This window comes from Protopterus annectens, chromosome 13.part0 (assembly GCF_019279795.1).
Source record: "Protopterus annectens isolate FY-2018-M chromosome 13.part0, PAN1.0, whole genome shotgun sequence".
NCBI lineage: Eukaryota > Metazoa > Chordata > Ceratodontiformes > Protopteridae > Protopterus > Protopterus annectens.
The window spans coordinates 548,666,565-548,679,759 of NC_056747.1; the positions used below are offsets into that span (position 1 = coordinate 548,666,565).

General features: G+C 42.4%; 1 protein-coding gene across 2 annotated transcripts in view; it reads right to left on the minus strand.

The window, feature by feature from the left end:
• The window catches only part of MYBBP1A (MYB binding protein 1a), a 1,224,315-nt gene that overhangs the window by 913,839 nt on the left and 297,281 nt on the right, over positions 1 to 13,195 (minus strand). The window lies entirely within an intron of this gene.

Below are 13,195 nucleotides of genomic sequence, written 5' to 3' on the forward strand. Positions count from 1 at the left end.
AACTCACGTGCCATCAATTAAAGAGAGACTGATTAACCCCAAACAAAGTTCAGCTGTCCTAGTAAGATTTTCCTGACATTTACTCAGTTGCCTGCTACAGCAAAAGCCATGGTTCACAGAGAGCTTACAAAGCATCAAAGGGATGTCATAGTTGAAAGGTATCCGTCAGGAGACGGGTACAAAACAATTTCCACAGCACTGGATAGACCATGGAACACAGTGAAGACAGTCATCAAAAAGTGGAGAAAATATGGGACGACAATGACGTTGCAAAGAACTGCACGTCCCTCCAAAATTGATGAAAAGACAAGACAAAAACTGGTCAGGGAGGCTGCTAAGAGACCTACAACAACACTGAAACAGCTGCAGGAATTTCTGACAAGTATTAGTTGTGTACTACATGTGACAACAATCTCCCGTATTCTCCATATGTCTGGACTATGAGGTAGGGTTGTAAGAAAGAAACCTTTTCTTACACAGAAAAACATCCAGGCCTGGCTAAATTTTGCAAAACAATACAGCAAGTCTCCCAAAAGCATATGGGAAAATGTGTTATGCTCTGGTGAGACCAAGGTTGAACTTTATGGCCACAATTCCAAAAGGTACATTTGGAGCAAAAACGACACTTCGCATCACCAAAAAAACAGTAAAGCATGACGGTGGCAGTATCATGCTTTGGGGTTGCTTTTCTTCAGCTGGAGCTGGGGCTTAAGTCAAGGTGGAAGGAATTATGAACATTTCCACATACCAGTCACTCTTGGCCCAAAACCTTCAGGCGTCTGCTAGAAAGCTAAAGATGAAGAGGAATTTCACCTTTCAACACGACAATGAATCCAAGCATACATCCAAATCAACAAACGATTGGCTTCACCAGAAGAAAATTAACGTTTTGGAATGGCCCAGCCACAGCCCACACCTAAATCCAATAGAAAATCAGTGGGGTGACCTGAAGAAGGTTTTGCACAAGAGATGCCCTCGCAATCTGACAGATTTGAAACGCTTTTGCAAGGAAGAGTGGGCAAATATTGCAAAGTCAAGATGTGCCATGCTGACAGACCCCTACCCAAGAAGACTGAATGCTGTAATTAAATCAAAAGATGCTTCAACAAAGTATTAGTTTAAGGGTGTGCACACTTATGCAACCAGCTCATTGTACGCTTTTTATTTTTTTTTTGTTTTCCCCTAGCAGATTTGTGTTTTTCAACTGAATTGCACAGGTTATAGGTCACATTAAAGGTGAGAAAATTTTTGAAATTATTTATTGTGGTCCCTTTTTTTATATCACAAAAGCATGGCATTTTAACAGGGGTGTGTACACTTTTTATATCCTCTGTAAACCTCCATTTGATTCCAATCATTAAACCCATAAAAACATCTGCATGTTCTTGTTTCCCATACAGATATTAATATACACTCTATTCTCTGCCACAAAAGCCATCAAAATCAAAAACATACAAGTTTAATTCTTATGAATACTAATATAACAAGTTAAAGTTGAAAAACGAAAAACAGATACCAAACATGTGGTTGCCAGGTAAGGACAGCAAAAATTTTTTTTTTTTTTTTTTTTTTTTTTTGGGAGGGGACTAAATATGACCTCTAGGTTCCAATAACACTCCTCCAGTGCACTGCTCTGGACCCTGTGATGCATCAGCCCTGAGTAACCCATACAAACCGAAAAGAAAACATCAAGTAATATCATGTATCTGTATGATTCATTAAGTTGAGATCACCATATAATGCTCCCCCAAGGTCTAGCAAGTCAGGATCACTACACCGTGCTCCTCCAAGATATCCTTATTTTTCCTCTGCAACCTCACAATCTCAGCCGGAATCTACACATGCATCAGCTTGAATGTACAGACAACATGTTTTTTGCTTTCAAACTCTCCAGTAGTAAAATCTTTCTAACTGTGGTCACTTCCAGTGAAAAATCAACTGTAAATTCTCAAATCGCCTTCTTCCAAATAAAGTAGCACCATCAAATGAATGCCTGCGCAAGCCTTTCCTCCTCAGCCAGCCCATTTGATGACTGGCTTCTACCACCGAGACAGGATTTTTCAAAGACAGACAGATACCCCCAGACAGACTTCTAGCTTCAACGCTCATACCGGATTAACTCTATCAAAACTTCTGAATTACCCATTATAAAAATAGACTACAAAAGCAAAAAAATGTCAGCCCCATCTGTTTAACACATTTCCCCACCTACTTGTTTCTGCTTCTACTGCAATCTGTCTTCATATTCTTAACAGGGCCTGTACGTTTGCTGACACATCCACTGAGCACATAACAGTTATGCAAAGAAATATTCCCGCAGATAACATCTTACCCTGCTCCTTCCAGCCTGATGCAATCTCCCTCAACTTTTACTATGTTCTTCAACTGAGTGAACCACTAGTCCGCAGTGGTAAAAACAGAAGTTATGCACTTATCATAATGATAGATCCATGTTGTTGGATTTTTATCCGGTTCATCTGTGGGATGTCGGGATCACACACACACACACACACACACACACACACACACACACACACACACACACACACACACACACACACACACACACACACACACACACAAAAATAATTATTGGCTGACGAAACTTATCTAGCTTATTTAGATGCAAATACAAGGTTAAAAAAGACAAAGCTGGAAATACCCTAAAACATTAAGAAACTACTCTGCAAGATCTATGAAATATTTAACTATCCTGCCAACAACTCTAAATGCATACACGAACTAGAAAAAAAACACTTACAATATCTAACAAGCTTTATAATAATAAACTAGACAGTAAAACTCTCTCAGCAAGGGAAGAGTTGAACAAAAGGTACCACAAAGAATACGATGTAATACAGCTGTTAGAAGCACAATCTAATACCTCAGGTGATAAATGAGATCTGAGGTTGTAGGGTAGAGACCAAGAAATTATGGGTTGGGGAGGAGTCAGAGCCCTGGAACCAAAAAGCTTCAGGGTCACTACAGAGGTCGGATCTGGTCTGTTCCAACAATCGACAGTTGAATCACATGAAGAGAGTCAACAATGGACCACGTTTTTCATTATACTCCATTTATATGGACTGCTAATGCAATATTAAACCTAGATAAATAAGTTGGCAAGAAGGAATGAAGTAAGAAAATACAAATAACAGATGGTGTTTAGCCTGTACCAAATGTCTACTTACAAATGCAAAGCAATCATATGAAGACCATGTGCTTGTTTGACATCAAACATGAAAAATATTTCACTTAACAGCTGTGTAAGCACCTACACATTATAAGATACAACTCTGAAAAATGTGTTGAATGGCCTTATATAGTCCAATCTACCACGTTAAAATGAAACATCATGATCCAATTTTCATCAATGAATTAATTACAAAGAACTTCAGACCAAAAAACGAAATACAGGGACTATTTTAAAGACTAGTCATAAGGTTGCAAAAAATTCCATGCACTAAACATAGCCACTATAGAAAAAAAAAACTTCTAATGATCAGAATTTGGCATCTTTTTTTTCAGACATCCCTGCAGTCAGACAAAGCATTGTGCCTGTAATGATGCACACTGTGCTGTAATGCATCGATGACATAAGCATACAAATATTCCCTCGTCCAACAGTCTCTACCCCATAATCCACCAGTGAACATATTCCTGCAAATGAACAAACAGCAATGAGGATGCGCACACACCCTTTGATACCATGTACTAGAAAATAATTGCCAAACTTGCAGGGAACTGTGATGGGCCCACACAGCTTGCCCAAATTATTAGGTGCCTCGACCACCTCACTCCTGCGTACAATGAAATTTCAACACTTACATTATGGGACTGCATATAGCTTTTTTGTAAAATATGCTAGACACATGCTTTAAGTGAAAACCTTGCTTACTGAACCTTTAGTGCACTAAACTTTGATTAACCTGAAAAAATCAGCTTACAGAGTCAAATAAGAGGAACTATCACAAGTCTGCAGTCAGCTATGGGATAACTGTTCTCTTAGAAGAGGAAGTAATGCATAAAAAACAGACATTACAGGACTTGTTTACAACTTAGGAAATGATTTGTAATTTTCTAAAATATTCCATCAGTTTATGATTAAACTTATGATCTGGATGTCATCAGCCAAACCTGTTTGTTCAAGCCTATAAAAAGCTCAAAGGCTGATAATAGGATGAAACTCACCATCCAGATTTGATTTTTCTTTGCACTAGTCTGAACTGAGCATACAGCTATTTTGCCAGTGTCAGCCCTGTCTTAACGGAACTCATCATCCAGATTTGATTGATCTTTGCACTAGCCTGAAATGAGCATACAGCTATTTTGCCAGTGACAGCCCTGTCTTAATGGAAATCATCTGGATTTGATTTGACTGATTTGCTTTGATCAACACAAACGTTTAGCTTAGACTGAGTTCTTGGATGCATCAGTGCCTGCAAGTGTGTGGACTAAACAGATAGCTGCACCGTATAGATTAGAGTTCCCCTATCAGTGGGACTAATAATTCCTTTAATGCTTTTAAGTACAAACAGTACTGAAAAATGAAGGCTCAAACCACAAGTAAATTAATGTAAGCGCTTTTGTTTGCTAATGTACAGCAAACTTCTTCAGACAAACAGTTGAATGCAAAAAACAGTTTAAATACTCTGCAAACGTGACATCACACACACATTGGACAAACACTGCTCACATTTAAACTGACAACAGCCAAAAGGTGAAACATAACAAATAAATAAAATTCATCAAATACAGTAAATTCATAAAGCTAACCCAAATTATTACTCACTAAAAGCAATATCATACTCAAGTTACAACATATATAATTGTATCAATCATTAAAAACTATGTATCAAAAATATTTTATATTAAAACTGTATAAACCCGTGCATATATACGTGTACACAGGAATTTAAACCACCCCTCATCCAAAGGACCTAATCTCCCTAAAATCAGCCCCCACAAGAACAGCCCAGATGATGCTGCAATGGGTGGAAGAAAGAAAGTAAAGAACTCTCTCCCTGATCACCTGAAACTCCAATAACCACCTGTCAAATCAAGCTAATTTAGTGCCAATGAGAACAGCTCCTCAAAGAACAAAGCACCACTGATGTGCAAAATTCCCTCACCACATTACATAGACCCATATTTAGCAGACAGAGGTGCTACTGATAAAGTATACCTGAAATGAACTAGTGAAAATCTTGCCAAACTAGTATCTCAATACAGCACCCTCTCAAGATGCCAAGAGGAAATTATACTGTTAGAAAAGGGGAGGAGCAAACTACATAGGAAAAATGGGAATTGTGGGAACAATACCTACAGGGGAGGAATGAGGTTTAAAATAAGGAAGGCCTTAAATGAGCAATGTAATTCTTGACTGAAAATAATTGGGTAGATTACAAGTGATGTATAATGTTTGAACTGCAGAGGCTGTCAATATGATTTGTGATGTAAAATGCTTGCAATTAAGATTGTGTCGGTGTGGTTTGTTTTCATTTATATAAATGTATGATTGCCTATATCATAAGTAATGATCTCTTGTTTAAAAAAAGGAAGAAATTTAATAATTTATGTAATGTTGTTTAGGTTATATGATGTATAGTAATATATGTGAAGTATGTTTGTAAACGTGAACTTGTTAATACAGTTTGATTACTTTTATATAAATGCAAATTTGCCTGTGTCACAAGTGATAATTCAATAAAGGTGCTGAAAAACAAATATGCCAACAGGAAGAAAGGGAAACCAGAAAAAAAGGCCCAGAATCCCCAAATTTAAGGCTACACAAATGGTTGAAAAGTTGCAAGAAGATTAACTGCCCCCCTCCCACCACCACCACCACAGGAAGCCTGGGCAAGTTCCAGTCTCCTGTGTTTATCAATATGGACAGCAAGGTCCAGACAGTAAAACATGTTTATAGTACCCATAATTTTGTATGTAGGACAGCAATTTTTTGAGAATCCTAATCCAAAAATGTGGATACATATTTACAAAGAGCTAAAAGCCGCCTTCTGGGAGAATAAGGTACCTGAAGTCCAGTAGGATTTAATAATTTTGCTATAAGTGAGCGATTGGGAATGCGTGAATTACAAAAATACTACTGAAGTATGCAAATTAGACAAATCTATCTGAAGCAAATGGAAGGCTATTATCGGGTGAAATGGAAACGGATGGCAAGGAGACAAAATGAGCCAAAAGATGACCTAAAGTGATTGGGGTTTTAGAATCAGGAAATAAGGGAATAAAATAAACATGTAGGTAGTCATGCATATGAGACAGTAATAGTGTTAAGCAAAAAAGGGACAAGACCACTACTGAGAGATTGCTCCAATTGGGATATTAGAAAAGGACAGAAAAGAAGACATGGACAAGCAAGGAAAATATTGATAGAATTAAGAAAGGAACTGAAGCACTGGGTACAAATTCTACAGCAGGTGAACATGATGCAATGGGAAAAGTTTAGAGGAAAGTTTGGGCTGCCTCCAGGAAACCAGATAAGATATGTCAGGGATGAGAGGGAGTATAGGCAAGAATACCAGATTTGAGCTCATGGAGGGACAAGACCAGAAATGACAGACGACAGTTGAAAGACAAGACACAGCTACAACAAAGACAGACAAGTACGGTCTACAAGAATTTAATGAATGCAGTGTGTTAGTGAACAAACTCAGAATTAGCTGGACTGAGACGCGAGGGATACAAATCTCTACAGAACAATAAAATACAACAAGTTTAGCACCCACATATGTAACAAGAAATAGAAAGTTTAGAATCTTTGCATGGTTTGCCTGCACAGGTACTTCTATACTTGGTTAGCAAACATGGGCAACCGGTGTTCCACACCAGAGGTCAATTCCTCAGTCAGATCAGACCATACTCAAATCACCCTAGACATCCACATCCCAACCCCACCCCCCCATTAGGGAAACCACCGTAAAAAATTTCTCCAAAGCCAACTTCACGCTTAAGACAGAAGTGGCAAACTTCACGACACCCATGCTGATGGACAACAGAGATACGACTGCTGAATCCTATACAATTGCACTTTATAAGCACTTACATGAGTGCATAGATCATACAATACCTAACAGAACCAAGATGCTATCCTCCAAAAAAAGGAAGCCAATCTGGTGGTCCCCTGCTATAAACAAACTCTACAACAGAAGATACTGTTGCAAAAAACAGTAAAATCCCATAATTGGAGGAACTCCGTGGTCAGCCTCAGTAAGAAGCTGAGATCCCTCATAAAATCCTCCAAAGCTAGTTATGAAAACAAAATTGCCACTGATTCTAAAGACAACCACAAAGCATTCTATAGCTATGTCAAGAATCTCAATGGCAATACTCAGATCTGCTCTGAGTTACAGCACAATGGCACTAAATATACAGAACCAACTGATATTGCCAACATCCTGGCAGATAGGTTCAGTGCTAACTTTACCCCCTCTCATCCCGTAAAGGGCTCATCTCTATACCGGAAGATTGCAAAGTACCTGTAATCACGGCTGTACAGGTAAAAAAACACACTCTCCAAAGCCAAGAACACAGCATCCATGGGACCCGACAACATCCCAGGCTGCGTTCTACATGAACTGCAGAATGAACTGGCACCCCACCTAAGTACCATGTTCAATCTTAGCCACACCTCAGATTTTGTGCCCACTGAATGGCGCACGGCAATGGTTATCCCACTCCACAAAGGGGGAGCCACCACAGACCCTGGGAACTAGTACCCCATTAGCCTGACGAGCCTGGTCTGCAAGGCTATAGAGCGCATCATCATGGAACTTATAAACAATGACATTGGTAATCTCCAAACTCTGGACCCTACACAGTTCAGGTTTGTAAAAGGCAGATCATATCTCCTAAACCTGACAGACTTCTTTGAAGCGGTCACCAAAGCCGTAGATGAGGGTAAGGTGGTTCACACAGCCAATCTAGATCTCGCCAAGGCTTTCAACACCACCCCCCACTCAAATTATAGACAAACTCACTAAACTAGGTATAAATCTCTTATGTCAGAGGATGGGTTGCCAACTGGCTCACTGACTGAACCCACACTGTGAAAGTAGCAGACTCTAAATCCAACTTCAGACCAGTGATAAGTGGAATACCACAGGGTTCAGTCCTAGGTCCTCTCCTGTTTGGTATCTACTTCTCTGAAGTACAGGCTAACACAGAAGGTCTTTGGCTAACAAAGTTCGCAGATGACTTCAAACTAGGAGCCATAATCAAAACTCCTAATGATGTGGACACCCTACAAAAGGGCCTCACTGAGACAGATGCCTGGTGTCAAAGCCATGGTCTCAAGCTCAATGCCAAAAAGTGCATTGTCATCATCATCATAATCATCTTCTTTCGGCTGTTCCTGTTAGGGATCGCCACAGCAGATCATCGGTTTCCATTTCTTCCTGTCCTCTACATCTTACTCTGTCACACCAACCACCTGCATGTCCTCTCTCACCACATCCATAAACCTTACCTTAGGCCTTCCTCTTTTCCCGTTACCTGGTAGCTTCATCCTTAGCATCTTTTTCCCCAATATACTAGGCATCCCTCCTCAGCACATGTCCAAACCAACTTAATCTTGCCTCTCTGGCTTTGTCTCCAAACCTTCTAACCTGGGCTGACCCTCTAATATACTTATTCCTAATCCTGTCCACCCTAGTCACATCCAAAAACTCTGTAACCATGAACTACCACATAGGCGGTAGTCTACTTAACACCGAAAATGTGAAAAGAGACCTTGGGACATAGGCAGACAGTAGTCTCTCTTTTGATAACCACATCGTCACAGTAGTTAGGAAATCCTTCTACGTGGCACACCTCATCACAAAAGGTTTCTCATCCAGGAAGAGAGGTCATTGTTCCCCTCTACTCATCATTCATTAGACTCATTACAGGGTACAACGCCCATTTTGATATGTACCTCAAAAGACATTACAATAACTGGAAAGGCCACAGAAATACCTCACAAACAGGATTACTGGCCTCAAACAGATGCCCTACGCAGACCGTTTCAAAAAACTCAAGCTTTATTCTGTCACATATCGCCTACTCAGAGGTGATCTCTGCCTAACATACAAAGCTATGTCAAACCCAGAGCTGTTGGGCATGCTCCATGTAAAGAAATCCCAGTCCCTCCGAACTACATGTTCTAGGGACCCAAACCTTGTCACCACAATAAACTGAACATGCTGGAGGGATAGATTCCTGTCCCAGAGACTTCCCATACTCTGGAACAAACTACCTATCTATATCAAACAAAGCTCCTCATTAGCACTCTTCAAAAAAAATCTTGATGATTGGATTGGAGATAGGAAATTCACCCCGGGGATCACTTCTGTGGCTCTGCTTGACAGGGGCACAGGAAAATAATTTTCTTGGGTGGCAAAAGCCAGGGTAGTGTTTGGCTAGGCATATATAGGCCCTAGGGCCAATAGCCTAGTACCTACCTATGAACCTAAGAATCCCTTGCTGGATGGGAGATGCAAAAGCTGTTGTACAGATAAAATCGTATTTGCCTATGAACATCCAAGGAGTGCAGGCAATACGCTCCCTTGTTAGAATGGTTAGGAAAGAACACTGGGAGATCAATAGACTGGCTGATAGATCGCTCTGACACCACTTTTGGTAAAAAGGTGGAATTGGTTCTCAGTGATACCCTATTCTTATGGAAGATAAGATAGGGAGGTTTGATGCATAAGGCCTGACATTCTGACAATCACCTGGCCAATGTGACTGCAATCACAAGAGAGATATATCTTACATCACAAGAAGACGCAGGTTCAAAGGGTGGAGCTGTTAAAGCTTGCAGGACCAAAGCCAAATCCCAAGGTTGTACGGGTTCTCTAAAGGGAGGTTTTAGGTGGATTACCCCTTTCAAGAAAGTCTTACAAAAGGGCCTTTGTCTCTGACCAGGTGCCTTGGAGCGAGTTTCCCTGACAGACCCCCACCCCATCAGGGAGGTGTCCATGGTCACCGTGGCCATCGGCTGATGGGAGTTAAAAGAGCAAGACCATTGTTGGGGATTTTGAGATGTCCACCAGAATAAATCTTCCTTGCATCTCTGAGCTATACTTATTTGAAAGGACAAAGGATGTTGTAGAGGGTACCACCGAGTGAGAAGTAGCCACTGAAGTCTCATGTGGAATCTGGCTAGAGGAACAATGGTAATCGAAGCTGTCATTGATCCCCAAGTAGCTAAAGTACAGATAGAGCTGGGGATTTGTGATGACAGAGCAGCGAATGAACTTGTTGTCTTATTCTCTGAAGTCTGTGTTCTGGAAGGGATGCTGTGCAATTTCTCGTGTCCAACAGTACCCCCTATAAATTCCAAAGACTGAGTTGGGGTTGTGTTGGATTTCTCCCAATATACAGTGATTCTCAGGCTTCCAGCTGTTAAGAGAGTATACTGCAGGGCTTATACCAGTAGACGCTTGTTGGCGGTGGTAAGGAGCCAGTCTTCTATATATGGAAATGCCTGGAATCCTTGAAGTTGCAAGTGAGCGATGACCACTGCCATGTATTGTGTGAACATACTGGGGCCTGTAGAGAGACCGAAGGGCAGAGCTTGAAACTGGTAGTGACTGGCTCCTATATGGAAGCAGAGGTATCTTCTTGAGCGTTTGTCCATTTTTATGTGGTAATACGCATCTTGAAGATCTACAGAGCACATCCAATCTTCTTCCAGCAGGGGAAGGATAGACTGAACAGTGACCATCCAGAATTTCTCTGTTTTACAAATTTGTCTACTGAGATCCATAAATGGTCTCCAGTCCCCTGTCATTTTTTGGCACTAAAAAGAACCTTGAGTAAAAAATGGATCCTATCTGGTCTGGGAGGGGCCATCTGGACGACTTTTTGTAGCAGCATTTTGATTTTGTGTTTCCCTTTGACTGGATGGAACGTCAGGTAACACTCTTGATGAGACTGGGCAAAGATGGAAGGGGATGCGATAGCCTCTGGATATAATCCGTTGTACCCAAGAGTTGGTTGTTATGTTTTGCCAGGCAGCAGGGTACAAGGAGAAACGAAGCCCGAATGCTTCCAGAGGTGAGCAGTCGGGCAACACTTCAGGAGCGCTGATAGGGATGGCCAGCGAAAGAATCTCTGGAACCCCGGTTTCGCGACCTCCTCTGCCCAGAAAGGGGGATCTTCCATTAGAGTTTCCTCCTCTACCTCTAGGGGAAAACTCGGCATGTGCATCCTGGAAAGACCCCTGTGATTTCTTGTGCCAGATCTTTCTACTCCTCTCATTTCTGGAATAGAATTGTTGAGGAGTGGAGTGTCTGACACCAATGGCAGACAAGGTCTTGCCATCTTGTTTGCACCATGCCAGTGTATCCTTGACTTTAGGGCCAAACAATGCGGCCTCTATAGGGGCATTCATGAAGGAAGCCTTAAAGGAGTCTGCAAAGTCACAAAGGCACATCCAAGCATGTCTTCAGGTTACTATACCTGTGCCTGCTGCTCTAGCTGCCCCTTCCACTGCGTGAGAAATAAGAAGCATGGAAGAGTTGGAAATGGACTCTAGAGTGGCTGAGAAGCCACATTATCATGGACTTTATCAGAAACAGCTCCTGCCAAGGTTTCAGAGAGCTGCTTGATAAGATCTCGCTGAAGCCTGGTAAAATTTGCCAAATAATTAAAAGACCTTATGGCGAAGGTCAATGAAGCAAGTCTCTAATCAGTCAACTGCCCTGGACTCCTTGTTGGGCGAATGGACAGTTTGGCTCTCTTCTGCCATATCCTTCTTAGTAGCAGCTGCCACCACCATAGCATCTACTGGAAGACCACATGACTGGGGAGGGGGGGGGGGTGCTCAGCAGGGGGGGGGCAATAATATTTTATCTGGCCTCTTAGGTATCGTTTCCATGGCATCAGGAGCCTTCCATGCACGCTGCATGATGAGCTGGACGAGCTCATCGGCAGGCGGGGTGACCGGGCACAAAAAAGCCTACAGGAATATGGATTCATCAGAGGAAGGATTAGAGGACTTCCAGTCACCCCTCTAAGGATCTTGAAGATGCCACCAAAGGACACCTCATCAGAGGGTGACCGTGGGGACCCTTCCCAGTCATCAAAATCCGTATCTTCAATGACTCCTCAGTGGAGTTTATGTGTTTCCTCTTACATGATGCTTTGCGGGGTGCTTCCCCAGTGGGAAGTTCTGGGGAAGACTGCAAAGAGGGGAGGGGGGGTCTCCTGAGGAGGAGAGACCTAAGGCTCTTGTGCCCGGTGTCCAGGAGATGAAACTTATGGCAGCTGCGGCACAGAGATTGGGAGAGGACTCCAACAAATGAGCTTTGCCAGCGGAGGCAAGCGCCCTCTCCATGGCCTGGAAAGCTGGCTTGCCCAAGGAGGGATGGGAGCCCAGAACAGAGCAAGACACCCTCAAACCGGGGTCACACCCTGCCCAGAGTCCGCCCCCAGACCAGGAGTCTCAAGGAGACCATGAATCTTAAGAGACGGAGCATCCCTGGAAAGTGCCATAGAAAAATCGGCATGGAGCCAAGAATGCCCTCCCCAACAGCACAGCCATTGGCCTGAGAAGAGCCCGAAGCCCAGTGCACTGAAGGCAACAAGGACGACTCTGGATCCAAAGTGAGATCCACTACTGGAGTCGGAAGGAGGGAAGCTGCTGTCAGAGTAATAGGCTCAGAGACTTGAGTGGAAGTCAAAGGAGGAGTATATGTTGGGGTACGAGGCAAAATATGCTCACCTGAAAGAGGGAACATGGACTTCCGATGGTTGAGAGACCTCTGGTCAACAAGCCGCAACACATCCTGCTCATAAAGACTCTTGGTTGACCTCATGGAGAAGGCTGATGGCAATTCTGGCTTTTCTAGGAAAGGACTATACTGACTGCTTGCAAAAGGATCCAATGAAGGGGAATATTTGTTCCTCGTTAATTCAATAGGTGTACAGCTCGGAGCTGATGAAGTCTGCACCGAAGAAAACTGTGTGGAAAAAGTCTGCACCGAAGATGTCAGCGCCGTAGTAGTTGAAGGCATCTGCACCATAAACGCAAAGGTCTGCCCTGAAGAGTACAGTGCCGTAGTGGAAAGTGTCTGCACCGGCAATAAGAATAGTACCGAAAAGGACTGCACTGAAGTGTATGTTGGTGCCGAAAAAGTCTGCACCATGGAGTACAGAAGACTTGTACTTGGAGCCGAAGGTGACTGTACCA